At 48.3% G+C, this 10,188-nt stretch overlaps 1 pseudogene; it reads left to right on the forward strand.

The window, feature by feature from the left end:
- Nucleotides 1–8,765: 8,765 nt before the first annotated feature.
- On the forward strand, nucleotides 8,766–9,192 carry LOC144172787 (rho-related GTP-binding protein RhoA-A pseudogene; annotated as a pseudogene).
- Nucleotides 9,193–10,188: the final 996 nt, after the last annotated feature.

Raw genomic sequence — 10,188 nt, forward strand, 5'->3', positions numbered from 1 at the left:
CGGAGAAGACCAACGCCTATGGATACCTCGAGTGCTCGGCCAAGACCAAGGACGGAGTGCGAGAGAAACGACGGATGCACTCCATGTCAAGAGGCCAAAAAAGCCGAAGTGTGTCCTTCTCAAGAGTTAACAATGTTTTTATTCCCGTTCCCGGTGGGAAAAGCCAAGAGGGCTGCAGGAGCCTCCCTCGCTGCAGTGTCTTGGCTGCTTTGTGCGCGCCAGCCCACACCTCCTCCTCCCCTTTACCTCCCTTCTCATATCGTTTCTTCGCGTCACTTGCTCGTCTGTCGCGCTGCAATTTATTAATTTAGTTATTGATACGTGCAATCATTAAACAAGATCCTGGCGCCTTCTCCTATTGTGCCTATACTATATGTAGATCTGCTCTCAAGACCAGATGTATTGTCCATGTCATTTTAATGTTCCCTTTCGTTAATCGGCTTATACTCCTCTCCCTCCACTGACGTCTCCGAATTTATTCCAATAAAGCTTCGCCGTTTATCTTGTGTTGAGTCTTTATAAAGGAAAGTGCATGAATCAAGCGGTTGAAGTAGCCTTTTTGCCTCCGTCACCAAGCTTTACTGCGATATCGCACGGTAATTTCGGTGCACAGGTAGCGGTTCGGCCGATCGATAACGGAGCCCTACTAGCCTTTCCGCCTCAGACTTAATTGATGTTTTGTCTTCGCGTCTATTAAGGCGAAAGCCTCAAAGCCCCCATTGAGAAAAAGAGCCGGGGCAGGTACGAGGCAGTCCATATATCACAAGTCCCGCTACCGCGAACCCAAACGGGGAGGGGGTGGGGGGGGGGGGGGGATGTGGAGAGGTGGAGAGGTGGCTCTGTCGGAAGCGTTCCATAGCACGAGGTGTCCCGTGCAGTGAGCCCAAGCTCGGCAGAGGCGAGAGGTGGTCGTCCTCGCCAAGTGCGTCTACATGGAGAGATTGGAAGAGCGCAACCGAATGAAGGAATAAAGAAGGCTATAAATTCTTCATCGCCACCAACCACGGATACGGCTACGGCTTGACTGCGATTTTGCTTTAGAAATGGTCAAAACTTATTCCTTGTTCTAGCTCTTTCCATTGACAGTACTCGTACTGAACCACTGTGATGTCTGTAGCCGGATCTTTTGTGGCTAAAAATGACCACAAATTTTTGATGTTTCCACAGGCTTCCATTGTTTAACTTTATTCGGTGTTGAAACATTTCATGTAACGTGTTCTAAACTTTCTGGGGGGTTCAAAATGACCTGAATGGCTACGGGGAGCATCCCCTACGGCAGGAACTTGTCGAACCGGTTGGTGGCTCACAGAATAGACCGCACGGAGGCCCATGTTTGCACATTATCCACACAACCGCAGGATTGGCGCGATGGACAGTCCTGGCCACAGTATCTGCAGTGGTTCACGTGTCACTGTTGCACATTGTTGGTGGCGAAGTTTTCTCGCTTTCGTACATTCACTCCCCCTTACCACGACACCTAAACTTACATCGACCCAACATCCCTCTTACGCGACACACTCTTCGAAATCATCCTTTATGCCACAAAAAGTGACCTAGTACGGGCAATTTAGCAGTGGTCTGCACGACTTCTGAAGAGATCCCCTGAAGACGGCGTCATAACGACTGTACTCCGCCCTGCCTATTCCCTCCCTCCCCCCCCCCCCCCTGGCCTTTGGCCTTGCTTTCTAATAAAGTTTACAACAACAACAAACTCCCCGAAAACTCCCAAAGTAGAGTATGGCCCCACCATTGTAAAATTTTATGCATGAGACAATGATGAGGATGGAAAAACTTAATTTAGCTGCTAAACACTTATTTTCGGTCTAAGTATTTCCGGTTACCATCCCCATATCTTTATGCCTATTGTACCGACAGCAATCCATCCGTCAAGTTACAGAATTAAAATATCTCGGTATAATCTATGATGACAAGCTTACATGGCGTCCTCATATTAAACATATAGCTACTAAAGGAGAAAGAGCTACAGGCGTGCTCCGCCGGCTATGTAGCCACAAATTCGGGTTGCGTAGAGATACACTGTTAAGGATATATCGCAGTTATGTCCGCCCGGTATTAAAGTTTGGCTGCGTCCTATTTTCTCGTTGTGCGGCGTACAAATTAAATCCCCTATTTATCGTCGAGAGAATGGCTTTGCGACTATGCTTGGGATTCCCAAAATATGTCGCTAACCCTATTTTACACCTTGAGGCACGATTTCCTCCACTGAAGTTTAGATTCCAATTAAGGACCGTATTAACCTTCGTAAAATTGTTTGAACCCCCACGGCATGACGCACAGTTCGTTTTCCGTCTGAGGCCTGATCTTTTTCAAGGAATTCAGTGGACGCGGTTCCAGAGACCCCAGATGGATCTAGTACAGTCATGGCTTCAGCCACTCCACGCAGACCTTTTCCGGCTCCCCTCTACTTGTATTAGTGTGTCATCTGTTGAAATAAACTTTGATAATATCTTCCCCCCGAATGCAAAGATGTTGCCAGCCCGAATTCTAAATGGATTGCTGGAGGATCATTTTTCAACCTTTCATTCCCATATCGTCATTGCTACCGATGCCTCACAAGTTGATGAGAAAGCTGGAGTCGGGATATTCTCCCAGTACCTCGATTGGTCCTTTTCGATCAGGTTACCGGATTCACACCTATTTACCAGGCGGAATTATTGGCAATAATTTTGGCTCTTCAAAAACTTCAGCATAGATTTTCCCATGTAGTTATACTTTCTGACTCCCTCTCTGTGCGTTCCGCATTAACATCCGAAAAATATTCTCCAATTATCCGCACATTCCGATCATTTATTCCTCATCAGCTTTGTGAGGTTCGGCTAGTGTGGGTTCCAGGACATGCAGGAATCCCATACAATGAAGTGGCTGATCAATTAGCCAGCATGTCTCTTGGTGGCCCTGTGGTCCTGCAATGTCCAAATGACAGTTTTCTATTGGGGGTTGATTTAAACGTCTACAGCTACTCCAGGCTTGTAAGCAAGACGCCCTTCTATCTTCTGGAGATTATAGCCACCTTCGTCATGCATGGAAGCCGATGTTTTGTGAAACAAGAATATGCGAGGTAGCAATCACTAAACTTCGGTGCAAAATCCCCCCCCCCCCTAAATTTTTATGTTTATAAATCTCGTCTGGCTCCATCTCCGCAATGCCCTTTCTGCGACGAACTGGAAAATATAGAACATTTCCTATTTAATTGCCGCAGCTTCTCCCCAATGGGACGCACGCATCTGGAGTCAACCTTTAGACGCCTTAACCTTCCGCTATCTAGTTCCGAGGTCCTGTCACTAGGCGCTTCCGCCCTAGGAGTCTGCCACAGGGATGTTGTGTCTGCCCTCCATTCTTATGTTGCGGCGACAGGCCGGTTTTCCTGCTAGCCAGCTAAACGTTCACACTTAGCTCATTTTTTTCTTGAATCTACTTTCATATTACACATATTTAAAAAATTCTGTTGGGTATTTCCTTTTCTAAATTTTGGGATCTAAAATAATATAGGTCACATCCTCATTAGGCACAAAACTTCTTGGCCGATCCCCGCCAGGGTATGTGCCATGGTGGGAGGCAACCAACCAACCAACCAACCAACCAACCAACCAACCAACTTATTATTTATATACAACCAAAATATACAAGGTCAAAACCCTTTACCGTTGCAAACGGCAATTTGTACAAATTTCGAAATTCCCAGAGCGCGCTGTCCTGGCTGCGTGAAGACGACGACGTGCGGTCGCATCGGTCGCGTGCCGGTCTGTGCCACGCGATGGTTTGGAACGCAACACAGCTGGACTGACACCGCTGGCGGCAGCGCATCCAAGGTGCCACTTGCAGCAGCCTTTCCTGCGATTCCGGAGTCGAGCCAACAGCTCGACGAACGAATCCTGTGCCGAGCGCTGGGGCCCCACCGGTCCCGCTGGCACCCCGCCGGCACATCACTGGAGCCCGACCTGGACGACAAGGCAAGTATAAGCCTCTTGGTCTCGGCGTGTCCTGGCAGCCTTACTGCCGCACTCGTTCTTTCTCCGTTGCTGCAGGCCCTCAGCTCCCCTCTTTCCCACCGTTCGTCCTAGTTTCTCTGCAAACTTTTTCCCACATATACTTCCGCCCTCCCGCTAAGCCCCCTGTGGCTACCTGGAGTACCAACCACGTCCGCCGTGTGACTTCCCCTCTTCCCCTCCCCTCAAGAACTAGGAGCCCCTCCGAAGGAGCTCTTACCTAAATGTAAATACTGTGTTTTAATTAGGCTTTCAACTTCCGGAATAGCCCACTCGCATCGAGGATGGAACTGCCGCGCATTCGGCAGCAGTTGAACTTGTCGCATTTCTTTCGAGCCTGATGCTCCGGAGAATTTATCTTTTTTCGTTGATGCTCATAGCACTTCTCCTCCGGACACTGTCAGCCCATTGGCTGCAACATTGTCCCTGTAGTACTACCGCCAGCGGAGAAGCTGGAGAGGTGGGTTGTAGTGTAAGGGGGAGGAGGAGGGGGAGGGCTAAGCAGGGCCCTTCAACGTGCCAATGCTTCTTAAAGATTACGTCTGCTAAGCCGCAGTTGTGTTCTTGTTAAGTTGCACGCAGTCTGCCTGGTTGGACAGTGAACGATACCGCAGTTCGGGGTCGCTTTGTTGTCCTTTTCGTGTTCATTATCTCAACGGAGCCTATGATTCCGTATTGTAATGTCCGCGACTACTTGTTTAGCTCTGACACGTTTTCCTCCAGTGTAAAGGGAGTTTCATTCAGGTGTTTCTGAGGGACATCAGTTGCCCACTCCGGCTAAAGACAAAAAGTAGGCCCACATTGAGTCCTTTTGTTGGCGATGTGTTCTTTATAGCACGTTTTGTTTTTCCAAATTAGGGAGAAAAGTGCAGTTTTTTTTTTTCGTTACTATGACCTGGTATGACCGAGTCGTACAGGCGCAAAATAAGAGCGAACCGGTCAGCGGTGGGCAAGCAGTTGTAGCACAAGTGAAGTGGGAGTGGGATTCTTGTGCAGCAGCACTAATCAGTGGCTGTGTGAAAGTCAATCTCCTTTTCCTATGAGCTGCCTTTTTTAAAGACGATAGTCTTTCTTGGGCTACTTAAACCCAGAAATTTTGCTCTGTCTGTATGTCTGTCCGTCTGTATGTCTGTGACTCGATTCAGCCACCCGGCCGAAGCAAAACAATGCCTGCGCAATAGTCTTATATAGTCATAGCTACATCTACCCGTCTATGTCCCGTGTAAGGTTCCTACTTGTCAACATTATTGAAGAAGAACAGGACATTACGCAAATATGAGACAGCAAATCAATACAGAAGTGATATTTGCAGTGTTCCTTTATAAAAAATCAAACATGCTTGACTTTTGCGAAATTAAATACTTCATCAACTGCAGAAAAAGAATTCACTCCGCCGTCGCCTGCTGTCGCCCGCGCCACTATAGCTTCTGGCGCCATTTCAAGAAATCAACCGGCAACAGTTACGCAAGGTTCCACTAGATAGGTTCCACGTTCTGCTTGCAACGCACGTGGAGTAGGGAAACGCGGTTCTATAAACGTTGAAGTAGGGCGCCTCGATTAACGCGCGTCTTCGCCGTACGGCAGCGTTCGCATCGAGACACCCGGTTTGGAGCAGTGGAACGCGGGAAATTTAAAATGATTTAAGCAAACCTTTGGCGTCTTTACCTTGGGAGGGGCGCGACGCAAGAGGAACAACATGAGAGGTCAGCGGAAAAGCGAAGGGAGGCATTTACTTCGCAAAAGCCGACAAAGACTATCGTCTTTTGACGACATTTGCGACGAAAGGAGCAGATACGCGGCCAATTTTTTCGGAAGCTAACATGACTCTTTTTGCACTTGTTTCCTTTTCCCCTGGCCTCAGCCGTCGCCTCTGTCCTCAAGCGGTGGCTGCATGGGCATGAAGGAGCGCAGTCCTATCACGACACCGCTCGAGGAGGACCACGGCCGGCTGCTCACCCTGCTCGTGCGGGAGAAGCCAAGCGCAGCACCCTGCCCACCGCCCACCGCGGTGCCCACCACACCGGAGCAGGACCAGCCGAATCTGAGCCGGCCCATCGCCGTGCTGACCGAAGGACAGGTTGGTTCGGAACACCCGAGTGAACGTATCTTCCTCAACATTGCTTACCCCAGTATTTTAAAGCCGATAGTCTTTCTTGGGCTCCTTAAACCCAGAAATTTTGGTCTTTCTGTATGTCTGTATGTCTGTCCGTCTGTCTGTCTGTGACTCGATTCAGCCACCCGGCCAAAGCAAAACAATGCCTGCGCAATAGTCTTATATAGTCACAGCTAAATCTACCCGTCTATGTCCGGTGTAATGTTCATACTCGTCAACATTGTTGAAGAAGAACAAGACATTACGCAAATATGAGACAACAAATCAATACAGAAGTGATATTTACAGTGTTCCTTTATAAAAAAATCAAACAGGCTTGACTTTCGCGAAACTAAATACTTCATCAACTGCAGAAAAAGAATTCACTCCGCCGTCGCCTGCTGTCGCCCGCGCCACTATAGCTTCTGGCGCCATTTTAAGAAATCAACCGGCAACAGTTACGCAATGTTCCACTAGATAGGCTCCACGTTCTGCTTGCAACGCACGTGGAGTATGGAAACGCGATTCTATAAACGTTGAAGTAGGGCGCCTCGATTAACGCGCGTCTTCGCCGTACGGCAGCGTTCGCATCGAGACACCCGGTTTGGAGCAGTGGAACGCGGGAAATTTAAAATGATTTAAGCAAACCTTTGGCGTCTTTACCTTGGGAGGAGCGCGACGCAAGAGGAACAACATGAGAGGCGAGCGGGAAAGCGAAGGGAGGCATTTACTTCGCAAAAGCCGATGAAGACTATCGTCTTTTTGACGGCATTTGCAACGAAAGGAGCAGATACGCGGCCAATTTTTCTTAAGGGCCCTTCCTCGGTAATCTTTGCAAACAGTTCCGTACTCACTGCCAATAGCATGTAGCATGCAGCACAGTCAGTGTTTTTACTGAAACAACGCTACCATAAGCGTAAGGCAGGCGCTCTGCATTCTTCTTGTAGCGCATTTCCTTCAAGAAAAAAAATAATTTAATACTGGTGATCTGTGAACGTGATTACAACCCTGTCACTTGCAGTCGAATCAAATAAAAATTTGCGGCTTAGATGCGGCTTTGTGGTTTCATGTATTTTCAGACGTGTTTGGTTTAGCCAAAAGTTTACTTTCGAGGAGGAGGTGAGGATGCATAACGCTTTATTGCGCAAAAAAGAAAAAGTTCAGGCAGCCGCGCGCTTCGCAGCCCGGGTGGACAGGTTTATCAGGCGTTTCTGGTCCTCCGGGTGCAAGCTGTTCAGTCCGCATTCCTACCGCTTAGCGATCTGGATGCAGTGGGAAGAACCATACTAGACGGGCTGTCGGTGGCGGGGAGATTTCTGGAGTGGCAGAGCTAGGAGAAGGTGATGGGGAAGAGAGGTACGAGAGTATGGTGGAGTTGGAATACGTGCCGGTCTTTCACCACGTTCGGGCATCTGCAATAGTGAGCGACGAGTGCGGAGGGGGGCAGTAGAACCGAATGTGCCGGTATAGTGACCAATCAGGTGAGTATATCGGAGCGGTAGTGGGTGGCGGGGTGATGCGGATGCCAAGTCGTCGGTCCTGGAACGGAAATCCCGGAAGTGGAGTTCGCGGGAAGTGGCATGTGATGTGTCGTTCGCTGGGAGGGAGGCGTATGTTTTTTTTTTTTTTTTCGGGGCATTTCTTGCTGCTACCACAGTTGAGAGTATAGCACCTACTACTGACAGGAGAGGGATGGTGAAAAAAAAAAACAATTCGGTAACAAATTGAAAAAGCTTCATATTCTCAGTGCACTCAGGTTAGGGGAAACCATGCATGGGATAGACAGTCGACTTTTTGTGGAGTGCATGTAATCCAGCGCATATGAAAGGCAGCGTTTTATGTGCTAGGGCAACCGCAAGGGATTTCTAAATAAACTGTCGGAAATTTAATTTTGCACTAAAATGTCTGAAGTCTGAAAGGTGGGGACATGTAGTGTCTAACCGTGGCACTTCCTTAAAAGTAATTCCATCGATTGTGGCTGGTGGATCTAAAAATTGCGATTTCAAAATCTCTTAGGGCGGCTTCTTCAAGATCTGTTTAAAACCTGTCTGCTTCGTTGTTTACTGGACGCTGCCGCAGGCATTCTACTTAGTTCGCAATTGATTTAACACGCGTTACGTACTTTACTGAGAAACTTAAGTGTACGCTTCAAATATTAGTGCTACGCAACTTCAGTATAAACTTAGTAAGCGAGAGAAGCCATTCACTGATTTCCACTAGATGACCTGGCAAAATGACTGCTGTGTCAAAACTACGTTGCAGCGACTGGGGAAGTTAAGACGAGTGCATTCGATGAGTGTGATCGCGTTGCCGTGGTCAAGTTGTATACGTCCTGGTCAAAGCAGTTGTTTCCTCTATGGGGTTTCGGAAGCTGAATTTCCGTTTTAATGCTCTGAGGCTGAATGGGACTAGCCGAAAAAGTATTTCCCTCGTAGCACTCAAGCTGGTGTTGATTCAAACCGCAGCGATAGCCTCATTGAATAACAGTGCAATCCTTAAACAAGCGTTGCCGAGAGACTGCCGATGGGTTTTGTCGGGGCACCACCATCTCGTGGGCGCAATCATGCAGTCCGATACCGGGGAAGGGGGGGGGGGTAGATATTTACATAATGCAAAGAATATTTGAAGTGCACGTGAAGTGTACTCGTAAGTATTTCAAACTTATTTCTTATTTCTTTTTGGTAGGTGGGAACAAGAGGACCACGACAGGTTGCGGCCCCTGTCATACCCTCACACGGACGTCATCTGGATGAGTTTCACCATCGACTCTCCAGACTTCCTCGAGAAGATCACCGAGGAGTCGACGCCCGAGGTCCACCACTCCTGTCCCAACGTTCCCATCATCATGGCAGGGAACAAGGACCTGCGGAACGACCCGCACACGCTGCGCGAGCAGGAAAATATGAAGCAGAACCCGTTGCGCCCGAGAAAGGCCGCACCATGGCGGATACGATCAACGCCTATGGGTACCTCGAGTGCTCGGCCAAGACCAAGGACGGAGTGCGAGAGACTCTAGTAACAGCAACGACGGATGCACTCCATGTCAAGAGGCCAAAAAAGAGGCCAAAAAAGCCGAAGTGTGTCCTTCTCTAGAGTTAACAATATTTTTTTTTATTTCCGTTCCCAGTGGAAAAGCCAAGAGGGCTGCAGGAGCCTCCCTCACTGCAGTGTCTTGGCTGCTTAGTGAAAATAAATAAAAATTATTTATTGATACAACGATCATATACAAGATTATGGAGTCTTGTTGCTATTGCGCCTACGCTGTAAATATAGCTGCTCTCAAGAAGTTTGTGTGGGCGCGCACTTCATGTGCGGGGGCTCGTATTTAAGACCAGATGTAGCGGCCATGTGATTTTTATGTTCCCTTTCGTTAATCGGTCCATTCCCTTTCCCTCCACTCACTGCCCTGACATCTCTTCTAATTTATCCCACTAAAGCTTCGCCGATAATCAGGTTTTGAGCCTTTATAAAGGAAAATAATTCCGGAATCAAGAGGGTGAAGCAGCCTTTTGCCTTCGTACGAGAAAAGCACCTTCTGTAATCGAGCCCCGCCTGAATCCAAGCCCATTGCTTTATTAATGTATGTTCATTCGAATGCGGTAAACGCGAAGGATGGAGACGCCTGTGGTCACCCAGCATCTACACACCCAACTGAAGCTTACTGGGGGAAAACACGTGCCAGAGCCGGAACGAAATTGGACAGGCGCGCTCGAGTAGAGCAACCAAGGGACAAGCCCCTAAATAATAAAAGCCAGAGAAAGGTGATAACAGCTGGCCAATAACATTGGTGTGTGCTTCTATCAATAAAACCGCAGAGTGTGTCTGCTCTACACTTGTCTTCTTGCTGTACCTAAAGAACGAAGGTGCCCTACGAAGTCAGCCAGCTTTACTAACGGTGCTTGCGGTGCACAGGTAGCAGTTCGGCCGATCGATGACCAAGCTCTATTCTTTACGCCTCAGATTTAATGCATCGCCTTCCGGGTGTTGTATATACGTGTTTATTAAGCCTTAAATGGGAGATTGAGAAAAGGTACTGCGCCCCTAGAAGCGGCTCTTTAGAAGCGTTCCATGCTACGATGCATTCAATAC

This window comes from Haemaphysalis longicornis, unplaced genomic scaffold, assembly GCF_048455015.1.
Source record: "Haemaphysalis longicornis isolate Haplotype H1 unplaced genomic scaffold, Haemaphysalis longicornis Haplotype H1 scaffold_1, whole genome shotgun sequence".
NCBI lineage: Eukaryota > Metazoa > Arthropoda > Arachnida > Ixodida > Ixodidae > Haemaphysalis > Haemaphysalis longicornis.